Source organism: Zea mays, chromosome 7, assembly GCF_902167145.1.
Source record: "Zea mays cultivar B73 chromosome 7, Zm-B73-REFERENCE-NAM-5.0, whole genome shotgun sequence".
NCBI classification, from domain to species: domain Eukaryota; kingdom Viridiplantae; phylum Streptophyta; class Magnoliopsida; order Poales; family Poaceae; genus Zea; species Zea mays.
This window is the reverse complement of record NC_050102.1, coordinates 67,060,252-67,083,022: the sequence shown is the minus strand read 5'-3', so window position 1 is coordinate 67,083,022 and position 22,771 is coordinate 67,060,252.

Here is a 22,771-nt window from a genome sequence, read left to right as displayed (position 1 = left end):
ATCCCCATGGATTGTTGTCCATAGACCATCATCATTACAATATAAAAATGGATACAACCAATTCCTGACCTCGCGCGAATGCTAGAAAAATCACTCGACTTCTACCGAGATCCCTAATTAGTAAAGCAACTACTCGACCTATCATACTAGTATCCATCTCAAAAGGAAACTTGAGTTCATGCAACTAGGGTTTCATTCAACTCCTACACTTAAGTGCACAGTACAATCCTACAAACATTAAGTGCAGTAAAATAGCATAATATAATTGGTTATGCATAAAACTGGGGCTTGCCTTTAATTTAACACTTAGATAGTGTTTGCTGGGGGGTACTCGCTTGGCGAGCATCCACTGGTTAATTCCACCATTCTTCAGGTCATCCACCAACTGCATCTTGTGGTTGGCACCTCATCACTTGCACGATCAGCATCTCTCGGTCCTAAATGAGATGCAGATGCATATGTATGGATATAATGAAAGTAGCACAAAAGTAGCACAAGATATACAAAGGCACAGTAGCGAACTAAACATTAAATTGTAAGACATCGTAACAACCATATGCTAGCATTAGCTATCTACACTTCATCGAGCGCACCACATCAACACCACTGGAAGGACGACGATTACTATCTATAATTAACCAACACAACAGGACATCACAAGTATGAACATTTATTTAACTTGCTATGACTTTCCCTTAGTTTTTCTATTAATCACACAAGGCATCCCAACACAGATTTAATAGAGGACCTATGCATCAATTTCTATGGAACTCCTATTTCACAATCAATTAGAGAAAGAAACATATAAAATAGGACACATATGTTATCTCAAGCTTATCCATGGCAAGTCTACATTAATTAAGAGCCAACCAAACATTTTTATTAAAAAAGGGTGAACTCAACCATCAAATGGACACTTGCAGATTTTTGGACAGCAATACAACAGTTATTTGTTTTAATCATAACTCATCAAATATTAATCCAAAAATATCACACTAGGACTTCCTGGAAAGCTTAAAAGGTGAACTACAACTTTGGTATTTTGACCTCAACACGATTCAACACTTAGCAATGTTGAAACGTGCTAATACAACAGCTCTGTCCAGATTTGGACAGATTCAGACTTGCAACTTCAAAAATTCACAACTAAAGATTCAGACATCCAAACAAAGTGATCTTAGACTTTCTGGAAAGCTAATTAATAGTTCTACAAATTATTTATAAACATCCCTGGCTGGTTTAATATGTATCAAGGGTAAAATACACTAGAAGACTTTGCTGTCCAGAATTGGACATATTCGGTCTTCACATTTCAAACACCTATAACTAAATCTTCAGACCACCAAAAAGAGTGATCCAAGACTTTTTGGAAATCTTGAAAAAAGCACTACATAACTTTTATAATCACCAAGAATTGATTCTATGTTGAACTGAATCAAACAATTCAGTTTTTGAAATCTGTTTTGTGAGTGGACAGAATACAGAAACCAGTTTGTAAAATTCATAACTCCTAAACTGTCAGGTCTATGGTTATGAAATTTTAACACAAGCAAGATAAGAAAAACCTCTACAACTTTCTTATGACTACCATGAACTGATTGTAAAATTAAATTAAGCAAACAATGCAGTTTATGAAATCTATACAGAATTTGGACAGATTCAGTTACTGAATTTGTAAAAAGCATAACTCCTAAACGATCAGACTTATGCCTGTCAAATTTTAACACAAATAAGATGACAGAGTTATCTACAACTTTCTTGTGACCAACAATAACTTATTTCAAAATTAACTTAAGCAACCATTGCAATTTATGAAAGCTGTTCAGAAATTCGACAGATTCAGGTGCTGGGCTTGTGAAAAGCACAACTCCTAAACGATCAGGTTTATGGCTGCCAATTTTTAACACCAGCAAGATAATAAAGTTATCTACCACTTTTATATAGCACATATCTACGGAAAACACAATTTAGTTCATCAAACATACAGCACGGGGAAATCACTGCGTGCAGTCCAAAACAACAACTAATAAATTTCAGCTCCTATACAATTCAAGAATTTGTCGTGTTCTAGAGACTTGAATTATTCTAACACTTTACCATTTGTTGGAGTTAAAATAATCAAATGAGAATCAACAAGTCAACTTACCAATTTTTATCCAAGTCATTTCGTGCACTAGAATTACCACACACCATTAACAAACGTATTCACCACAATAATCAAACCCGGTATATGTGTATATCGATGAGCTCTTGACACAGTAATTTGCATTTTAACTTGGACATCATATGAGTACTACTACTTTTCATCCGCGACCATAAGCATACGTATTTAGACAACAACAAGCAATTTATCGTCATTACGAGTTTAACCAAAGCCATCTAACAAGTTGACTAACCCATTATCATCACAATCCGAGACACAATATGTATATAACAATCACTTAACGCAATCGACTCCTACTTAACATGAGTTGGCTAACACAGTATAAACTTAGCAAACCATTTTAGACATTGCAACTCAAAAACATGAGTTGCAGCAGATTAATCATCTTTTCTTAACCATTGCTCAACTTAAATTGGTTAGCACACAAGTCACCAAAAATAGCATATTTTAGGGGGTCTATCATTTCGAGCATCAATTCTACAACATAACCGATTCAACCTCTACCATGCTTGACCAAACCTATTGGCTAACATTTCTTAAATTCACTATCCATTCTTCACATTTCAAATCTTATTGCATGACATAAACAATTCCAACATGCATGGTTTGCTTACTTCTAATTTGTCTCTAATTCTTATTATTATAAAACGTGTGTCATTTTAGCACCATATGAAACTATCTAATTTGGGGCTGGGATTTTTATGAGACATAGGTAATAACAAATCATGACAAATATATAAATTTCACATGCGCAGGTTTTTATTTTATTTAATACAAAAATAAGAAATTGTTAATGCAATAAAACTTGTGAGAGCAAGTTAATTGTAAAATTAATTATTTTCTATGGATGCATGACCATATTAAGTTTTCTTAGGCTACTATAATATTTTGCAAGGACAGTGGAACACCATTTTCCATTTTTACATCCATATATTATTTATAAACCATTTAAAACTACTTAATATGCATCAAACAAGTTAAATCACTAACTCAGTGATACATTGACCATAAATTATGAAATTGTTATCAGTCACTAAGCATCACACAGAGGGGCTACTGTAAAAATTTCAATCCATTTGGAGCACTGGAGCTACAGATCCAAAAACAACAAGCAAAACAATCATCTTTTTCATAGTTAACAAGATTAATTAACATACCAAGAAAACAGTGAACAACATATAAGTTTTATATTTTTCTTAGATGGAGTATGACAACATCTAACTAACAAAACAAGTTTGATCATTTTTGGATTCTTATAATTAAAACTATGGAGAGAAGCAAGTTCGTTTATTCTCTAAACCTCTTTTTAAGATTTAATTTGCACAGACAAAAACGTCTACTAAAACAGGTCACATTATAGATCTAATAGGTAGGACATTTCATATGGAAGCTAAAAAAATAAGTCTTACTATTTTAGGAGCTTCCAAACTCGAGTTAAAGATTTTAGAAGAAAGTGCAAGAATCTGAAATTTCAGCACACAAGTTCTTGACCCGGAGCTCACCTACACCTTGCTACCGTAGAGGAGGGGGTGACGCCATGGAAGAGCTGCCAAGGTGAGGGAGGAGCATGGGAGGGCTCGGTCGCTAGCTCCAAGGGAGGGGGGGCTGCTGCTGCATGGGGAGCTAGAGAGAGGGAGATAGAGAGAGAGGGAGGGAGTAGGGAGAGTGGCGTGGGGAGAGGGAGGGAGAGGAAATGGCTGGTTGGGGAGGTGGCATGGGGAATTTAAAGGAGAAGAAAATGGGCTGATTTGATTGCTTAGAAGTGAAGCAAGGGGTTGCTTACAAGAGAAGCAAAGGTTGCTTAGGAATGAAGCAAAGGTTGCTTAGATGAGAAGCAAAATATGTTGCTTAGAGGAGAAGAAAGGGGTTCCTTCTAGGCTATGTAAATTATTCAAAGGGAGAAAAATCTCCCGCGGGATTTGCCGGTGCGGAGAACAGGGAGAACCAACGTCTGGCAAACGAGAGTCCGAGGAGAAAAAAATAGTCCAAGAATTTAAATTTTCAGTGTCGCTCGGAAAATTCGTCCGCGTACGATTAGGAAATCAAAATGACTTGAGACTGACTAGCTTTCGGATCTATGATTGATAGAGACAAATCACGACATTTAAAAATCATCGCCGATGTTGATTTTTTAATTCGGATCGAACACAGAGGTATTAAGCCGAGTTGGATAATAACTAATTAGATACCGACACAACAGAGCATTCCGTTTGAGTGTACGGACTCGGATTAATTTTTGGACATAGATCGAACATCGAGAAATTGGATTCGGACACAGCTCGACTAGCAACTGTCGAGCGTTTGATTAAATGAGCTTAAAACGAGATTTATAAATCGAGATGGATTATCGAGTTCGCACTCATGCCGAGAAATAAAAGTTTTAACAAGCTCTAAATTCGGCCTTCTGTGAGACTGAATAATTCTAAATTCGGTGAAAGGTGAATGAATAGTCTGGATAACCAGAGACACACGCAGGCGAGAAATAGAAATTTTACTGAGCATCTGAGATTAGAATAAATCTCCTGACATAACACAAGATAGACACCTGTGGTGTCACAGCCTGTCAGTTTGACAGGCGGCGCGCCTTATCTGCAATAAATGCAGAGGACGCGCGACTCAGAGGCCTTACGTTAGGGTCCGCCCGCTGGCTTACGTCACGGGCGGTGGGCCACATGGCAACATCGGGTCTCCGCTTGAGCGGGGAGCAGAATCGTACACGATATGGTCCGGATACGTGTCGGCTCCGAACCCCTGCCTGGCCTTGACTAAGGCCCAGGAATTCGGTCCCAGAATCCCGGGACCCTGTCGTGAGTGGCCCGGACCCCACACAAAGGGGTCCGGGACCCATCCCAGCGGTCCGGTTTGTACCCATGGAGGTCCTGGACCTTGCCTGGAGGTCCGGTCCTTATATGCAGGGGTCCGGCACTTTTCCCATGGGGGTCCGGATCCACTGTTTATACCTTGGAGGATTTTGTCTTCTCTGGCCACGTGGCGACCCGGGAGCCATCCACGTGGTGTGGTCGGGTGCTGCTTGCCACGCGACTAGAGATAGCCGCGTGGGCACCACGCCTTCATACTGTAGTAGGGGGTACCCCTATTTCAGGGTACCGACAGTGGCCCCCGGGCCCACCTCAGGGGAGGATACGAGCCTGCAGGTGGGGCCAAAGCTTGATTGGTGATTGGCGCGCCGCTATTTTGCGCTTGCTGACGTAATCACTACCAGTCCGCCCTCGGTCACGCCAACTACCACTTCTGTCCTCGCGGCTAACTGACCCGTGGCCTCCGCACTTGATGGTTTCGCCGGGCCACACACGGGGTGCCTCAATACCGCTGCATTGGTTTTCAAAATTCACCTTCTCTGTCCTCTGCGGCGGCCTCGAGGAGGCACGGTACTCGCACGAGCGGCGGTTCGACTTCTCTGCACCCAGGAACCGCTGCCCAAGGAGGATGACTCATGGGCCCGGGCCCCCGCGTCAGAGACTGGGCCGTTGGTTTCGGCGAAGGTGAAGAGGCGCACTACCGCGGGCGGCGGCTCGCTCCTCACGCGACAGTTCACCTTCTTCGCTCTCGGAGACTGACGCCCAAGGAGTATGACTCATGGGCCTGAGCCTCCGTGTCAGAGGCTAGGCCGCTGCTTTAGGCGGAGATGAAGAGGCGCAGCGGTTCGCTCCTCACGTGGCGGTTTGCCTTCTTCGCACTCGGAGACCGACGCCCAAGAAGTATGACTCGTGGGCCCGAGCCCCCGTGTCAGGGACTAGGCCGTTGCTTTTGGCGGAGATGGAGAGGCGCGCTACTACAGGCGGCAGTTCGCTTCTCGCGTGGCGGTTCGCCTTCTCAGCACTCGAAGACCCGCAGACCAGCTGTATGACTTGTGGGCCCGGGCCCCCGTGTCAGAGGTTGGGTTGCTTTGGTGCGAGCGGGAGAGTCTTCCTTGAAAAGGGATTCACCCCGCGTGCAGCAGTTATGCTTCCGCATTCTCTTCTCTCGCTGCGCCCTTTCACCTTCGAGCTTTCCTCGCCCCATTGCATTCGCGCTCTCCAGCTCCACACCTGCGCCACCGCTGACACCATGACTTCGCTTGGCCAACCCGACCGCTTCCAGACCGAGGCGACGATCGATGTGGTGCGCCACCTGCTTGGATGGAGTGCACCGGCGCTCGCCGGGAGGATCCGTGCTGGCGCCGTACCCCTCGGTGACCTAGCTGCCGGGGAGTTTGTTTTGTTCACCTCCTACATCTCCTTCTGGTTGGCACTGCCGATCTTGCCTTTCTTCATGATGTTGTTGGAGGAGTTCGGACTCCAGCTTCAGCACCTCACCCCCCACTCCATCCTTCAGGCAGCCATCTTCGCCCACCTGCGCGAGATGTTCGTGGGGGTGGCGCCCTGCACCTCCCTCTTCCGCCATTTCTTTGTGCTGGTGAAGTCGGGGAAGGCGAAGGACCACCTCGGCGCCTACTACTTTCAGACAAGGCCGGATTCGACCAGCGCCTACATCCCCTCCCTTGGTGGCGCAAGGTGGGAGAACTGGCGCGGCGACTGGGTGATTGCTAGCGCGGAGGCTAATGACTGCCTCACCCTACCGAGCGACAGGCCAAGACTCGACCCGAAGCAGTGGAGGACCAAGCCATCCCTTGCGCCGGAGCTCCAGCTCGTACTGGACAGGATCAAGAGCTTGGCGGCGAGCGGCTTGACGTCGATGCACGTGGTCGGTGACTTCCTGAAGTGCTGAATCGCGCCGCTGCAGCAGAGGGCACGTCTATGTTGCTGGTTCACCGGCTCAAACGACATCGGCCGGATCCAGCGCGAGCCGGGGACCGACCTGTCCTGGGAGGAACTGGAGGTTCTGGTGAAGGGGATTACTGGTGAGTCCTTCATCCCTTAGTCTCTAATCCTCCCCGAGGGCATCCCTGCACTCTACAACAATGCAGGGTTGAGGTCGGTGAATTTGGCCACACTGCCGACCCTCGACGAGTGCGGTGTCGCGGTTCACCAAACCGGCGGCCAGGACCCCCATCGCGGGATCCAGATCTCCCGCCGTGGCTCCCCGCCCCTTGGACAAGGGCAAAGAGGCTGCAAGTAGCTCCTCCGCCCCAGGCGGCGCTGGGATGTCGGAGGAGGAGAGGAGACGTCGGCTACGTCGCGCCAACGGATCGTTTGTTTCGGACCCCCCGTCGGGGCCGAGGAGGCCGGCTCCCAAAAGCGTCAAAGGACTGCTGGCGGGGCCGAGGAGTCCGGCTCCCAGACTCAGGGCATGCAGAGGTGCTAGTCCTCCACCACCACAGCCATTGGGTCCGCCGCCACCACAACCACCAACACCGTCGGGCTCGCCACCGCCAACAGCACCTGGGGATGGTCTCCCCCAGGGGTACCAGCAGTAGCAACAACAACAGTAGCAGCAGCAAAAACAGCGGTCGCCCCGCTTCCAGGGTCGCTGGAAGGTCCAGGGCCCCAAGTGAGTGGAGCCCCTTTCTTTTTGATTAGTCTATTCAACATGCCGACAGGACTTAACCCATCCTTTGCTTGTCAGGGCTTCCTCCCCCTCTGCTCCCAAGGTCATGCCTCCACCGCCCCCGGCTGCTACCACCGAGACAGTGTCGTCGGGCCCCCAGGCTCTAGCTGTGGGTCTGGCTGCGGTGGCGCCAACACCAAGTGGGGTCGCAGCGGCGGAGGGGGTCCCAACTGCCCCGACGGCTGCCACAGCCTCAACGACGACGACGCCGTCGAGTACACCGTCGGCAGTGGAGGCCGCAACTGCGCCCGCCGCTGCTATCGAGGTCGACGCGGGGGGCGCGTCTAGCTCCAACCCGCCGCCCACTCCAGAGGAGACAGAGGTGATTTTTGGGCGGCGGCTCTGGTCCGGCATTGAGCCAGAAGCAGCACCAGTTCCTCTCCCCCGGGTGCTGTCCCCCGCCCACCAGGCCCTCCAAGAGACTGAGGCGGCAATCCTGCGGGAGTGGGAGGCACTTGAGGCTGAACACCAGCACCTCAGTGACTGGCGTACGCAGCTAGAGGAGCGCACCAAGGCAGCGTCCCGCCAGTTCGCCTTCGAGCGGTCCGATCTTGAGCGGGACCGCAAGGACTACCGGAAGGACCTCTAGAAGGTGTTTGCCCAGGAGATGGAGGTGACCCGGAAGGAGAAGAGGCTGGCCAAGAAGAAGGTGCACTTGGACCAGAGGGAGGAGGTCATCTCGGAGCTCCAAGCGAAGCTAAATGCCCTTAACAAAATCCCGGAGGAGCAGCGGGCCGACCAGACCACGGCTGTGGAGAGCCTGCAAAGGCTGCAGCGAGAGCTCGATGGCAAGGCCCGCGACACCACCTTTGCCGAGGAGAAGCTCAAGGCAAAAGGTGAATCCTTGGATAGGTGGGAGGCGGACCTTGCCGGCCGGGCAGCGAACCTCACCAGGCGGGAGAAGGATCTCGCCTTCAAGAAGGAAATGCTTGAAAGGCGGGAGAAGTCGCTGGCCGAGCATGAGCTCGAGGCGGAAGAGAAGGAGCGGACGCTAGAGGAGCAGGTCCGCCAGTTTGAGGTGGCACAGGCGGCACAGCAGCACCGGGCCTCCAGGTGGTGGAGGCGATGAAGAAGACACTCGAAGATCTCAAGGTGGAGCAGCGCGCCGGGGTCCAGCGCATCGCCGCATGGGCCGGCGAGGCGAGCATGGCACTGGTGCCGCTAGGGGTGAGCCCCATCCCGGTGTCAGAGCTGCCGACGTCCATCTTCGACGCGCTCCTGGTGCTAGACTTCGCCGCCGACCGCCTCCGACGCCTGGACCAGATCCTTGGCGCCCGCCTGGAGGCCGAGGGCGGCCGGCTCTACCGGGCGGTGATTGAGTACATCCTGACGTGCTTCCGGAGCCACGACCCGGCCATCTCCTTGGAGCCGATGATCTCTGGTCCGGTGGCCGACACCAAAGACGCCGCCGGGGAGGGCATACAAGATACTGTGGAGGTGGTGGCCGAGCTTCCAGCGGGATCCTGTCGATGATTAGTAGCCAGATCTGCAGAGACAGGTCCAGGGTTCCGCTGGGGTGCGGCTTGTAATGTTTTTTGTAAGATACTTTTGGGAAGTATTAATATAACAGTGACAGAACTTATCTGTATGCTATTTGTTTTTGCTGTGTGCAGTGTTACCACCTTCTCCCTGGTACCTGGCCCCCCTGGGATGTAGGCTCGAAGTGTCGAGGCTGGATGTCAGTATACCTTAGAAAGAATTCGTGACCTGGCCCCCAGGAGGTAGTCTCGACTGGGACCCGGACCTGCACACAGACTTGGCTAGGAAGCTTTAGTAGTGCACCCATAGGACCCGCTAACTGGTAACTTTTATCCTTTGATTCACACAACAGGACCTGCAGAACTTAGGCCAGGAAGCCAATCCACGTGTCCGGGCCCCCTGGGTTACAGTTCCGAATACTAGGGCACCCGTCGCAGAGTGGTGGAGCGTGTAGTCTTAGGGTACGGGACCAGGCTAAGTGGCTACACAGCTCCGGACCACCCCAGGGGATGTGTGTCCGTTTTCTAGAACTGGCCCCTAGGCTGCCGGACCCCCCATATCGAGGGATCCCAAACTGCTCGCCTGGCTACTCAATTCGGATGTCCATATACCAGCAAGGGTGGGAACTGTAAGGGTGGGTTAGATAAAAATGATGCTCGTAAGTTGAAGCAAAATTAGACCACCAAAAAAACAAATCTTGGGGCAAATCTTTTCTTTATAACTTGGTATTCATGAGTGTAGGCCAACAGACCAGGTTTATGAGGGTGGACCTCACCGGGCTGTTGTACATATATGCGCAACTTAGTTACAAAGGAAGAAAGCTGAATCCCCAGGCTTGTTTCTATGGGAAAAACTTACGGAGATGCTCTATGTTCCAGGGATTGGGAAGAGGCTCTCCTTCAGTTGTAACAAGGCGGACACACCCGGGTCGGCATATTTCCGTCACCTTGAAGGGTCCTTCCCAGCTGGGGGAGAGTTTGTGGAGCCCCTCTCGGTTCAGTACTCGCCTTAGGACCAGGTCCCCGACCCTGAGCTTCCTACTATGCACAAACCGTTGGTGATAGCGCCTGAACGCTTGGTTGTACCGTGCATTTCGGATTGCCGCTTGCCATCTGCGCTCGTCGATGAAGTCCACATCCTCATCGAACGCTTGGACCTGTGGGGAGCCTATAATGATTTCCGAGGGAAGGCAGGCTTCAGCCTCGTAGACCAGGAAGAACGGTGTCTCCCCGGTAGCTCGGCTAGGTGTGGTCCGGTTCCCCCACAGTAAAGACAAAAGCTCGTTGACCCAATTTGCACCATGCTTTTTCAAGCACTCGTAGGTGCATGTCTTGAGTCCCATGAGGATCTCTACGTTTGCCCTCTCCACTTGGCTGTTGCTCCTTGGGTGAGCCACGGACGCAAAGCAGAGCTGGGTGCCGATGTCCTCGCAATACTCCTAGAAGATCCAACTTGTAAACTGGGTCCCGTTGTCCATAATGATACGGCTTGGGACGCCAAATCTACAGACGATCGACTTGAGGAAAGCGACAACAGCACCGTGGGTGATATTGTCCACAGGGGTGGCCTCTGGCCACTTTGTGAACTTGTCGATGGCGACGAAGAGGAACCGGTACCCGCTGACGGCCTTGGGGAATGGTCCCAGGATATCCACCCCCCATACGGCGAATGGCCAGGAGGGTGGAATCATCTGTAGAGCCTGAGCTGGTGTGTGTATCTGCTTTGCATGGAATTGGCACGCCTTGCAGGACTTTACCATCTCAGCTGCATCCTGGAGAGCGGTTGGCCAGTAAAAGCCATGCCGGAAGGCCTTACCGACCAGTGTGCGGGATGATGAATGACTTCCGCACTCTCCTCCATGGATCTCCGTGAGCAGCTCATGGCCCTCCTCCTAGGTAATGGACCACATGAGAATGTCGTTGGTGCCACGACGGTAGAGATCCCCTTCCACCACCGCGTAGCGTTTAGCCATCCGCACTATGCGCTCTGCGGACACATGGTCTTTAGGAAGGATATTTTCCTTCAGGTAGTCCAGGATCTTGGAGATCCATGCATCGGGACCACCCTGAGATATTGACTGTGGCGCTAAGGGACTGGCAGGATTTCCTATAACACAAACGGTCTTCGGTGGGTTCTATAGATGGGACGCCACCGGGATCGCAAGCTTGGAGGTGCTAGTCTCACCCCTTCGCTCAGCTCGGCCGACTGGGTGGTGGGTCTCAACAGCCGTCTTTCGAAGACGCCCTTGGGCACGAGTGCCCAAGTTGATGCCCTCACGGAGAGGTCATCTGCCGCCGAGTTGTCAACCCGAGGAACGTGTTGCAGTTCCAGGGCAGTGAAGTCCTTTTTCAACTTCCTCACGTGAAGTAGGTACACTGCGAGCCTGGGCTCGTTGTAGCTACACTCCTCGCGGACTTGTTTGATGATCAGCTGGGAGTCCCCCTTCACCAGAAGCTGGCGGATCCCTAGGGATAGGGCCACCGACAAGCCGAAGATCAGTGCTTCATACACCGCCATGTTGTTGGTGGCCTTGAACTCAAGGTGCACCATGTACTTCACTTGATCTCCGCTTGGGTTGATGAGGACCACTCCAGCCCCGCCAACTTGTTGACGGGCAGATCCATCGAAGAAGAGTGTCCAGTGGGGCTCGGTGAAGACCGGACCCCTGGGCTCCATAGGTGTGGGGCCAGAGTCGGGATTCGGACCCCCAGGAGCGCTCGAGGGAGGCGTCCACTCCATGATGAAGTCAGCCAGGACATGGCTCTTGATGGCGTGGCGAGGCTGGAAGTCCAGTTGGAACTCAGCAAGCTCGGCTGCCCACTTGGCGATGTTGCATGTGGCGTTAGAGTTGTGGAGGATGGCCTTTAATGGAAAGGAGGTCACCACCATGACCCTGTGTGCCTGGAAATAGTGGCGTAGCTTCCTAGACGCAACAAGCACATCATAGAGAAGCTTATGCGTTTCAAGGTAACTGGTCTTTGCCTCGTGGAGGACCTCGCTGACGTAGTAGACCGGCTTCTGAATGGTCCTGACCCCTGTAGTCGGTCCCGAGCCCTCAGGTTCCTGGTCTTCATGTGCCGTCCTCTCGACGACTAGCACCATGCTCACTGCTTCTACAGCCACCGTGATGTATAAATACAGCGGCTCCCCAGGCTCTGGGGCTACCAGTATTGGTAGGGACACCAGGTGCTTCTTCAACTCTTGGAAGGCTTGTTCTGCCTCTTCGATCAAGAGAATGGACCGGACTTCTACAACAGCTTGAAGAAAGGCAGCGCCCTCTCAGCCAGCCTCGAAATGAAGCGGCTAAGGGCGGCTAATGACCCTGCAAGCTTCTGGACATTCTTGATATGGGCCAGGGACCACATTGCTTCAATCGCCTTGATTTTCTCTGGGTTTGCCCCAATGCCCCGGTACGAAACCAGGAACCCCAGCAACTTCCCTGTGGAGACACCAAAGACGCACTTGTTCGGGTTCAACTTTGTGCGGGTTGCCTGCAGCCTATCAAAAACCAAGGTCAAGTCTTCCACTTGGGTCGACACTCTCTTGGTCTTGACTACGATGTCATCGACGTATACTTCCACCTTGTCCCTGATCAGGTTCCCGAAAGTCTTACTCATCGCCCGCACAAATGTTGGCAAGGCGTTTTTCAGACCGTAGGGCATCACGACATAGCAGTAAAGCCCATCCACTGTTACAAAAGCGGTATGCTTCCTATCTTCCCTAGACATCTGGATTTGATGGAAACCAGAGTAAGCATCTAAGAAAGACAAAAGGTCGCACCCGGAGGTGGAATCCACGATTTGATCTATTCGCGGAAGTGGATACGGGTCTTTGGGACAAGCCTTGTTAAGGCTGGTGTAGTCGATGCACATTCAAAGCTTCCCATTCGCCTTGAGGACGATGACTGTGTTGGCCAGCCACACTGGGTGATGGACCTCTTCGATAAAGCCGACGTCTAGCAGCTTCTGGACCTCCTTTCGGATGAAGTCCTGCCGCTCGACGGACTGTCCGCGAGGCTTCTGACTTACCGGCCTAGCGTCAGGGTTGATCTTTAGATGGTGCTCGATCACCTCCCTGGTGATCCCAGGCATCTGCGACGGCTCCCATGCGAACACGTCGGCGTTTTCCTAGAGGAAGGCGATGAGCGCGAGTTCCTATTTTTCCTCCAGATCACCCGCAATGCGAGTGGTCTAGGAGGAACCCGCGCTGAGCTGGACGGCCTTGACGGGGATGTCATCCGCTCCGGATGGCCGCACCTTCGGCACCTTGGTAGGCGCCTTGGTACCAGAGGTCGAGGGGTTCCTCCCTCCGTCGTCTAGGCGAGCAGCTTCTGTAGCTAGGGCGTGCAGCTTTTCCAAAGCCACAAGCGCAGCGGCGCGGTCGCCCTGCACGGTGAGGACCTCGGCCGGAGACGGCATCTTGTGGACCAAATACCCATAATGGGCAATGGCCATGAACCGGTACAGGGCCGGCCTGCCGATGATGGCGTTGAAGGGGAGGTTAACCTCCGCAACGTCGAACACGACGTTCTCCATGCGGAAGTTCTCCTCGGTCCAGAATGTAACCGGGAGTGAGATGCTCCCAAGGGGATACACCGGTTGTGGGCCCACTCCAGAGAATGGGCGAGAGGGTCCCAGCTGGGACCCTGGGATCTGCATCTGCTTGAATGCAGCGTGACTGATGATGTTGAGGCCGGCCTCTCCATCAATCAGAACATGGTGCAGCCGCATGTTGGCGATGACAGGAGCGGTGATGAGCGGTAGTACACCGGCCCCTGCCATGTTTTCGGGGCAGTCGGATGCCCCAAAGGAGATTGTGGTGCTCCTCCACCGCTGATGTGGAGCAGCCTTCAGGACCCCCGGGACCGCCGAAAGGACCTCTCGACGCAGGGACTTGACGTTCCTGCGGGAGGTGAGCTCCCAGCTCCCGCCATACATCATGTACAGTTTTTTGTGGCAGTCGTCGTCATCACTGGAGTCAGAGTCTCCAGTTAAGACGTCCTTGAGGTCCCCCTCGGGTCACTGATACCTTAGCTCTCGTTCCCCCGTGGCTACCTCGCCGTCATCGACCCTCTCCTTGCCAGGCCGGCGACTGGGTGGGGAGCCATCCTTGGAGGACTGCTCACGCCCCTCACTAACGCGCTTCACGAGCTTGATTATCTCGCGGCACTCCGAGGCGCTGTGGCGACTGTTGGGGTGCACAGGGCATGTGCCTTTGTTTCCACCCTGTGGCCGGGGGCGCTTGTTGCGCTCGCTCCGGCGCCCAGCCGCCGCTGAGACGATCAGAGCGGCAGTCTGCAGCTTCTCATGGCCGCGGTTCTTCTTCTTCTTTTTGCCATCTTGGGAGACGGCACTCGAGCCACCCGTCTGGGTGACCCCGGTCTGTGGTGCCGAGTGCCATGCACGGCCCTCGGCAGCCCTAGCACACTTGTCGGCCAAAGCGAATAGTGTGGTGACAGTTTCCACGTTGTGCGTGGCTAACTTATCCAACATCTTTTCATCATGCACTCCCTGGCAGAAAGCGTGATGATGGAAGCATTTGAAATACGAGGAATAGTGCCTCGTACCTTGGTGAAGCGGGAGATAAACGCCCGGAGAGTTTCTCCAGGCTCTTGCCTCACTGCGTGGAGATGGGCCTCCACGCCATGCTGCTGATAAGCCCTAGCGAAGTTCGCTACAAACCTCGCGTAGAGCTCTTCCCAGAAGTAGATCGATCCTGGACAAGGTTCATGAGCCAAGTCCGGGCCGGCCCAGGCAAGGCAACATGGAAGTATGTCGCCATTACGGTGGTGTCTCCACCAGCTGCCGTAATGGCGATGACATAAACCTACAAGAATTCTGACGAATTTGTCATACCGTCGTACTTCTCTGGCAGGTGTGGCTGGAACCTGGATGGCCAAGTCGTCACGCGGAGATGATCTGCCAGTGCGGCGCAGCCACGCTGGCCAACGGGACACCCGCTTGGATCTGGACGCTCGTTGGGGTTTGCGGTGCAACCGCAGCGATGTCGTAATCGAGGTTGCGACCCTCGACGTTTTGTCAGCGCTCACACACCCTCTCTAGAGAGACGCAGGCATCCTCACCCGCACGCCAGCTATTGAGTTCTATCCGCAGGTCATTAGACCTCTCCAGAGAGACTAGAGCGTCCTCTCCCATACGCCGGCGGTTGAGCTCCGCCCGCAGGTCCTCAGTCAGCTCGGCCCTCACTGAGGGTGAGCGCACTGATGCCGACGCCTCATGTTGACGCTGGGATGACCAAGGCCTGGGCCTGGTTGAGCCAGAGTGTGCCATGCCGAGCAGACGGTCGACGTCATCACGCCACTGCTTCATGGCACCTGGCGAGGCCGTGGAGCTAGGAGGGTGGCGCAGCAACTCTCTGGCTGCGGACAGTACCCCAGGCACTGCCCTAGACGCCCTAGACATTTGCGCGGGAGTGTGCTGCCGCGCAGAGTGCACCGCAGCGGCTGCACCAGGCGCAGGGAGGTTGGTGGCCCGCGGTGTGGAAGAGGCAGTCTCCTCCTCCAGCATGAAGTCATCGAGCACGAAATCTTGGTGCTCGACGATGTGGACCATGATGTCGAGCAGAAGAACAAGCAAAAACTTAAAGCCTAAGCCCCTACCTAGCGTGCCAAATGTCGGAGAGGAAATTCTCCGGCCGGGTGGCGGAACGCACCCGCCCTAAATCCTAAGATGAGGAGGGGCCTAAGAGATTTTCCTATAAGATGGAGTCGGGAAGAACACACAAGGGTTTAGAGTGGCTCGGGCCGCCGGAGCGTAATACCCTACTCCACTGTGTGATGTTTTGAGCTTGAGAGCTTGTTTGAACTTGTGAGTTTGAGTGTGTGTGTGTGTGGGTCTGAGTTGGCCTCCTTTGTAACGTCGTGTGCCCTCCCTTTTATAGCTCAAGGGGGGCACGTACAAGGATACTGAGCCCCGACATGTGGGCCCGGGGACAAATGGAAGGAAGCAACTAATGCCTGTAATGCCAGGGTGAACTCCGAGCGCCATAATGTCTGTAGCGTATACAGTGTTAATATCTCGCTGCTACTTCATCGGTAACACGCGAGCCATGATGAGCATAGTGTATGCCGCAGCACGGGCGTACTGTCTACCAACGGAATGGATAGGCACACTGCCTACAGAATGGTTTGGTCGTCGCCCGTCAGCGGAGTGGACATGGCACATTTAATGCTGAGGCGGCACATCGCCTGCCAGTGGAGTGACAGGGCTCATTAAATGCTAAGGCAGCACATCACCTACCAGTTTGACAGGCGACGCGCCTTATCCGCAATAAATGCAGAGGACGCATGGCTCAGAGTCCTTACGTCAGGCTCCGCCCACTGGCTTATGTCACGGGCAGTGGGCCACGTGGCAGCATCGGTTCTCCGCCTGAGCGGGGAGCAGAAGCGTACATGGTATGGTCCGGACACATGTCGGCTTCGGACCCCCGCTTGGCCTTGACTAAGGCCCGGGAATTCTTCGTCCCAGAATCCCGGGCCCCTGACGTGAGTGGCCCGGACCCCACACAGAGGGGTCTGGGACCTGTCCCAGGGGTCCGGTTTGTACCCGTGGAGGTCCTGAACCTTGCCCGGAGGTCCGGTCCGTATATGCAGGGGTCCAGCACTTTTCCCATGGGGGTCCGGATCCACTGTTTATACCTTGGAGGATTTTGTCTTCTCTAGCCACATGGCGACCCGGGAACCGTCCACGTGGTGGGGGTCGAGTGCTGCTTGCCACGCGACTAGAGATAGCCGCGTGGGCACCGCGCCTTCATACCGTAGTTGGGGGTACCCCTGTTTCAGGGTACCGACAGAAGGTAAAACTAGATACAAGAAAATAGATACACATATCCAAAAATAAGGAATCCAATAAATCTAGTTACCTTAGTCATGGGTGGGGAAATTTGGGTCCAAAATATTCACTAATCCACTTGGCAATAAACTTGATCCAATATGATGTATCCCATGATATACATCACTAATTTGCCAAGTCTCTAAATTTCCTGTATTTCTTAGGACTCCTCACTTCCCTTTCGGGATCCAAACCTTCTTGGTGCTTTTCATGGTTGAAATTATTTCCTTTGGCACACATATGCATTTGGCCCCTTTCCCTTTGTTGGCTTGCTTGTTATCATTGATTGCTATCACCTTTCCATTCTTTTTCTTCTTGATCAAATATGGTGTAGCAGCCTTTTTATCCACCTTTTTGATGTAGGTGTTGTAGATTTTGCTTGTTGGCTTTTGCTTGACTTTTCCTTTTGTTTATTCCCGGTCTTCGCCTTGCATTGGAAAGACTTGTGGCCTTCTTTGTGACATAGCCTACAAATCACAGTTTCGCCCTCCATAGGCTTGTTCACTACCGCAGTGGTGTTATCCTGTGGAGGTTGGATTTGTTTGGCTTTACCTTTCTTGTCATAAAAGGCTTTTCCAAGGCGAGCCACTTCTTGCTTTAATTGCTCATTTTCCATTTCAATCTCGTCCGAACAAGTTTTTATAATAACATTCTTAACAATAACTTGATTGCAGGGGTTAGAATCATCAATTAAATCAAAGCAGGAAGTAGAAGCATCTTTCTTAATGATTTCAGGTATTTCAACCAAAGATACTTCTGGGGTGTTACCAATGTTTTCTAGCTTAGTAGTAAGCTCATTATTGTGTATGCTAAGAATTTCTATTTTCCCAAGCAAATTTTCAATAGCTTCTTGGGAGCTAGCTAACTTAGCCTTAAGTTTTTCATTCTTTTTAATGAGGCCATCATCGGTAGCTTCACAAACATCCTATCGACACATCAAGCACAAGAGCAAACATATATAGCACCTAAACATAGTACCTAAAGAATGGAGGACACCTATTTCATTGGGGCTCATAACACAACATTACACCACATTATTTACAATCATCGGCTACTGGAATAAAGGCGAGAGAAGCATTTTGGATGTATAGGTAACAAACACGATGCAACAGTCAGGATGCATGCTCGTCCTATGCGTCCTAACAAATTTTTGCCTATCTAATGTGGCAATAGCGTTCTATCTCGGTGGCATACTAACGAATCTCTCGGTATTTTGCTAGTCGTCAGCTACACATACGTTTTCGAGGTTAGTGTACCTGCAGAAAATTCCATCACAACCCAATTTCCCATGATGCAAGATTCACACATGACAGTTTATCATAGTTTATACTCCATATATTTCTATATGGAGGCCAACTCTTCATTAAGCGCCGAGCCACGCATAGGCGCCGCTGCCACACTTTAACCATAGGGCAGCTCATTATGGTAACTCACCTTCTTACCTGAGCGTACGTGCGTCATTACAAATACATTACACTTCATAGTATTCCCATGACTCTATACCCATACACATCCATGGGGTACCGAATTCCGGAAAGGTAATTACTCCACATCACAACTTTTGTATATACATATGTAAAACATGTATATAGTCAAGCGCTTTCTATACTCTTCACTAGACCGACGATTGTTCGGTCATGCTCTCACATCTCACCTTACCTTAAGCGTCGACCCATTCAAAACTGAATGGCCTCAAAAATAACAATACACATGTATGCAATATCCACCCGATTGTGGGTTATGGTTTTGAACTAAGCCACCTGATAGTCCTTAGTTTTAGGGCTTAACAGAGGATGTCGTTAGCATTATAGTTTTTCAAATATGTTTTTTCAAAACCAAACAATGTGTTTAGTTGAAAATAGGTTTTCTAAAACCAAAAATTTGTTTTTAAAATACGTATGTGACCGTATTATACTTAATCCTGCTCCGATACCAGCTGTGGCAGAACCTCCTAAGTTATTGGGCCCACATGCACCGGTCCTTGTCTCAAAGACCTCAGACGGCTATGCATGTGCACCAGATAACTGAACAGGATCTGTCCGAGTGCCCCATGGACCTCGGATAAACCACTTATAACCAGGACCGCAGGATTAAGTAAACACAAATCACACACCAACAGTTTTGCAGCGAAAATCTTATTACCAAATTTTACAAGTTACATCAAGTTTACATTGTACATGATCGAAATGATTACAAAAGTGATTCAAAGAAATAACTTTGAATTGTTATAAATTTTTTATAGTTTTGAAATATATGCTAGCTTAAGTGACCATCCTCAATAAGAAGTATAGGAGAGTTACTTAGACTTATAAGAAGGTCGTGCCCACCGGCGCTTAACACCATCCAAAGCAGCACAAACCTAGTACCTGCAACAACATGGGTTCGAAAACCCTGAGTACGAAGTGTACTTTCGCAAGTCTTACCCGACTAAGGAAAAAGATTCTCAAGGATATGCTGGTTGTTGGGAATCAAGGTATGGCTTATCAAGAATCAAAGACTCTGTTTGCAGAAATGCTTCCTAATAATGGATACTTAAAAATCCAGTTTTATTGTTAGGTTAGTAAAGTTACCTTGGTGAAGCGGGAGATAAACACCCGGAGAGTTTCTCCAGGCTCTTGCCTCACTGCGTGGAGATGGGCCTCCACGCCATGCTGCTGATAAGCCCTAGCGAAGTTCGCTACGAACCTCGCGTAGAGCTCTTCCCAGAAGTAGTTCGATCCTGGGACAAGGTTCATGAGCCAAGTCCGGGCTGGCCCAGACAAGGCAACATGGAAGTATGTCGCCATTACGGTGGTGTCTCCACCGGCTGCCGTAATGGCGATGACATAAACTTGCAAGAATTCTGACGGATTTGTCATACCGTCGTACTTCTCTGGCAGGTGTGGCTGGAACCTGGATGGCCAAGTCGTCGCGCGAAGATGATCTGCCAGTGCGGCGCAGCCCACGCTGGCCAACGGGACACCCGCTTGGATCTGGACGCTCGTTGGGGTTTGCGGTGCAACCGCAGCGATGTCGTAATCGAGGTTGCGACCCTCGACGTTTTGTCAGCGCTCACACACCCTCTCTAGAGAGACGCAGGCATCCTCACCCGCACGCCTGCTATTGAGTTCTATCCGCAGGTCATTAGACCTCTCCAGAGAGACTAGAGCGTCCTCTCCCATACGCCGGCGGTTGAGCTCCGCTCGCAGGTCCTCAGTCAGCTCGGCCCTCACTGAGGGGGAGCGCACTGATGCCGACGCCTCATGTTGACGCTGGGATGACCAAGGCCTGGGCCTAGTTGAGCTAAAGTGTGCCATGCCGAGCAGACGGTCGACGTCATCACGCCACTGCTTCATGGCACCTGGTGAGGCCGTGGAGCTAGGAGGGTGGCGCAGCAACTCTCTGGCCGCGGACAGTACCCCAGGCACTGCCCTAGACGCCCTAGACATTTGCGCGGGAGTGTGCTGCCGCGCAGAGTGCACCGCAGCGGCTGCACCAGGCGTAGGGAGGTTGGTGGTCCGCGGTGTGGAAGAGGCAGTCTCCTCCTCCAGCATGAAGTCATCGAGCACGAAATCTTGGTGCTCGACGATGTGGACCATGATGTCGAGCAGAAGAACAAGCAAAAACCTAAAGCCTAAGCCCCTACCTAGCGTGCCAAATGTCGGAGAGGAAATTCTCCGGCCGGGTGGCGGAACGCACCCGCCCTAAATCCTAAGATGAGGAGGGGCCTAAGAGATTTGCCTATAAGATGGAGTCAGGAAGAACACACAAGGGTTTAGAGTGGCTCGGGCCGCCGGAGCGTAATACCCTACTCCACTGTGTGATGTTTTGAGCTTGAGAGCTTGTCTGAACTTGTGAGTTTGAGTGTGTGTGTGTGTGGGTCTGAGTTGGCCTCCTTTGTAACGCCGTGTGCCCTCCCTTTTATAGCTCAAGGGGGGCACGTACAAGGATACTGAGCCCCGACATGTTGGCCCAGGGACAAATGGAAGGAAGCAACTAATGCCTGTAATGCCAGGGTGAACTCCGAGCGCCATAATGTCCGTAGCGTATACAGTGTTAATATCTCGCTGCTACTTCATCGGTAACACGCGAGCCATGATGAGCATAGTGTATGTCGCAGCACGGGCGTACTGTCTGCCAACGGAATGGATAGGCACGCTGCCTGCAGAATGGTTTGGTCGTCGCTCGTCAGCGGAGTGGACATGGCACATTTAATGCTGAGGCGGCACATCGCCTGCCAGTGGAGTGACAGGGCTCATTAAATGCTAAGGCAGCACATCACCTACCAGTTTGACAGGCGGCGCGCCTTATCCGCAATAAATGCAGAGGACGTGTGGTTCAGAGTCCTTACATCAGGCTCCGCCCACTCGCTTATGTCACGGGCGGTGGGCCACGTGGCAGCATCGGTTCTCCGCCTGAGCGGGGAGCAGAAGCGTACATGGTATGGTCCGGACACATGTCGGCTTCGGACACCCGCTTGGCCTTGACTAAGGCCCGGGAATTCTTCGTCCCAGAATCCCGGGACCCTGACGTGAGTGGCCTGGACCCCACACAGAGGGGTCTGGGACCCGTCCCAGGGGTCCGGTTTGTACCCGTGGAGGTCCGGTCCGTATATGCAGGGGTCCGGCACTTTTCCCATGGGGGTCCGGATCCACTGTTTATACCTTGGAGGATTTTGTCTTCTCTAGCCACGTGGCGACCCGGGAGCCGTCCACGTGGTGGGGGTCGAGTGCTGCTTGCCACGCGACTAGAGATAGCCGCGTGGGCAACACGCCTTCATACCGTAGTTGGGGGTACCCCTGTTTCAGGGTACCGACAGAAGGTAAAACTAGATACAAGAAAATAGATATGCATATCCAAAAATAAGGAATCCAATAAATCTAGTTACCTTAGTCATGGGTGGGGAAATTTGGGTCCAAAATATTCACTAATCCACTTGGCAATAAACTTGATCCAATATGATGTATCCCATGATATACATCACTAATTTGCCAAGTCTCTAAATTTCCTATATTTCTTAGGACTCCTCACTTCCCTTTCGGGATCCAAACCTTCTTGGTGCTTTTCATGGTTGAAATTATTTCCTTTGGCACACAGATGCATTTGGCCCCTTTCCCTTTGTTGGCTTGCTTGTTAGCATTGATTGCTATCACCTTTCCATTCTTTTTCTTCTTGATCAAATATGGTGTAGCAGCCTTTTTATCCACCTTTTTGATGTAGGTGTTGCAGATTTTGCTTGTTGGCTTTTCCTTGACTCTTCCTTTTGTTTATTCCCGGTCTTCGCCTTGCATTGGAAAGACTTGTGGCCTTCTTTGTGACATAGCCTACAAATCACAGTTTCGCCCTCCATAGGCTTGTTCACTACCGCAGTGGTGTTATCCTGTGGAGGTTGGATTTGTTTGGCTTTACCTTTCTTGTCATAAAAGGCTTTTCCAAGGCGAGCCACTTCTTGCTTTAATTGCTCATTTTCCATTTCAATCTCGTCCGAACAAGTTTTTATAATAACATTCTTAACAATAACTTGATTGCAGGGGTTAGAATCATCAATTAAATCAAAGCAGGAAGTAGAAGCATCTTTCTTAATGATTTCAGGTATTTCAACCAAAGATACTTCTAGGGTGTTACCAATGTTTTCTAGCTTAGTAGTTAGCTCATTATTGTGTAATCATCGGTAGCTTCACAAACATCCTATCGACACATCAAGCACAAGAGCAACCATATATAGCACCTAAACATATTACCTAAAGAATGGAGGTCACCTATTTCATTGGGGCTCATAACACAACATTAC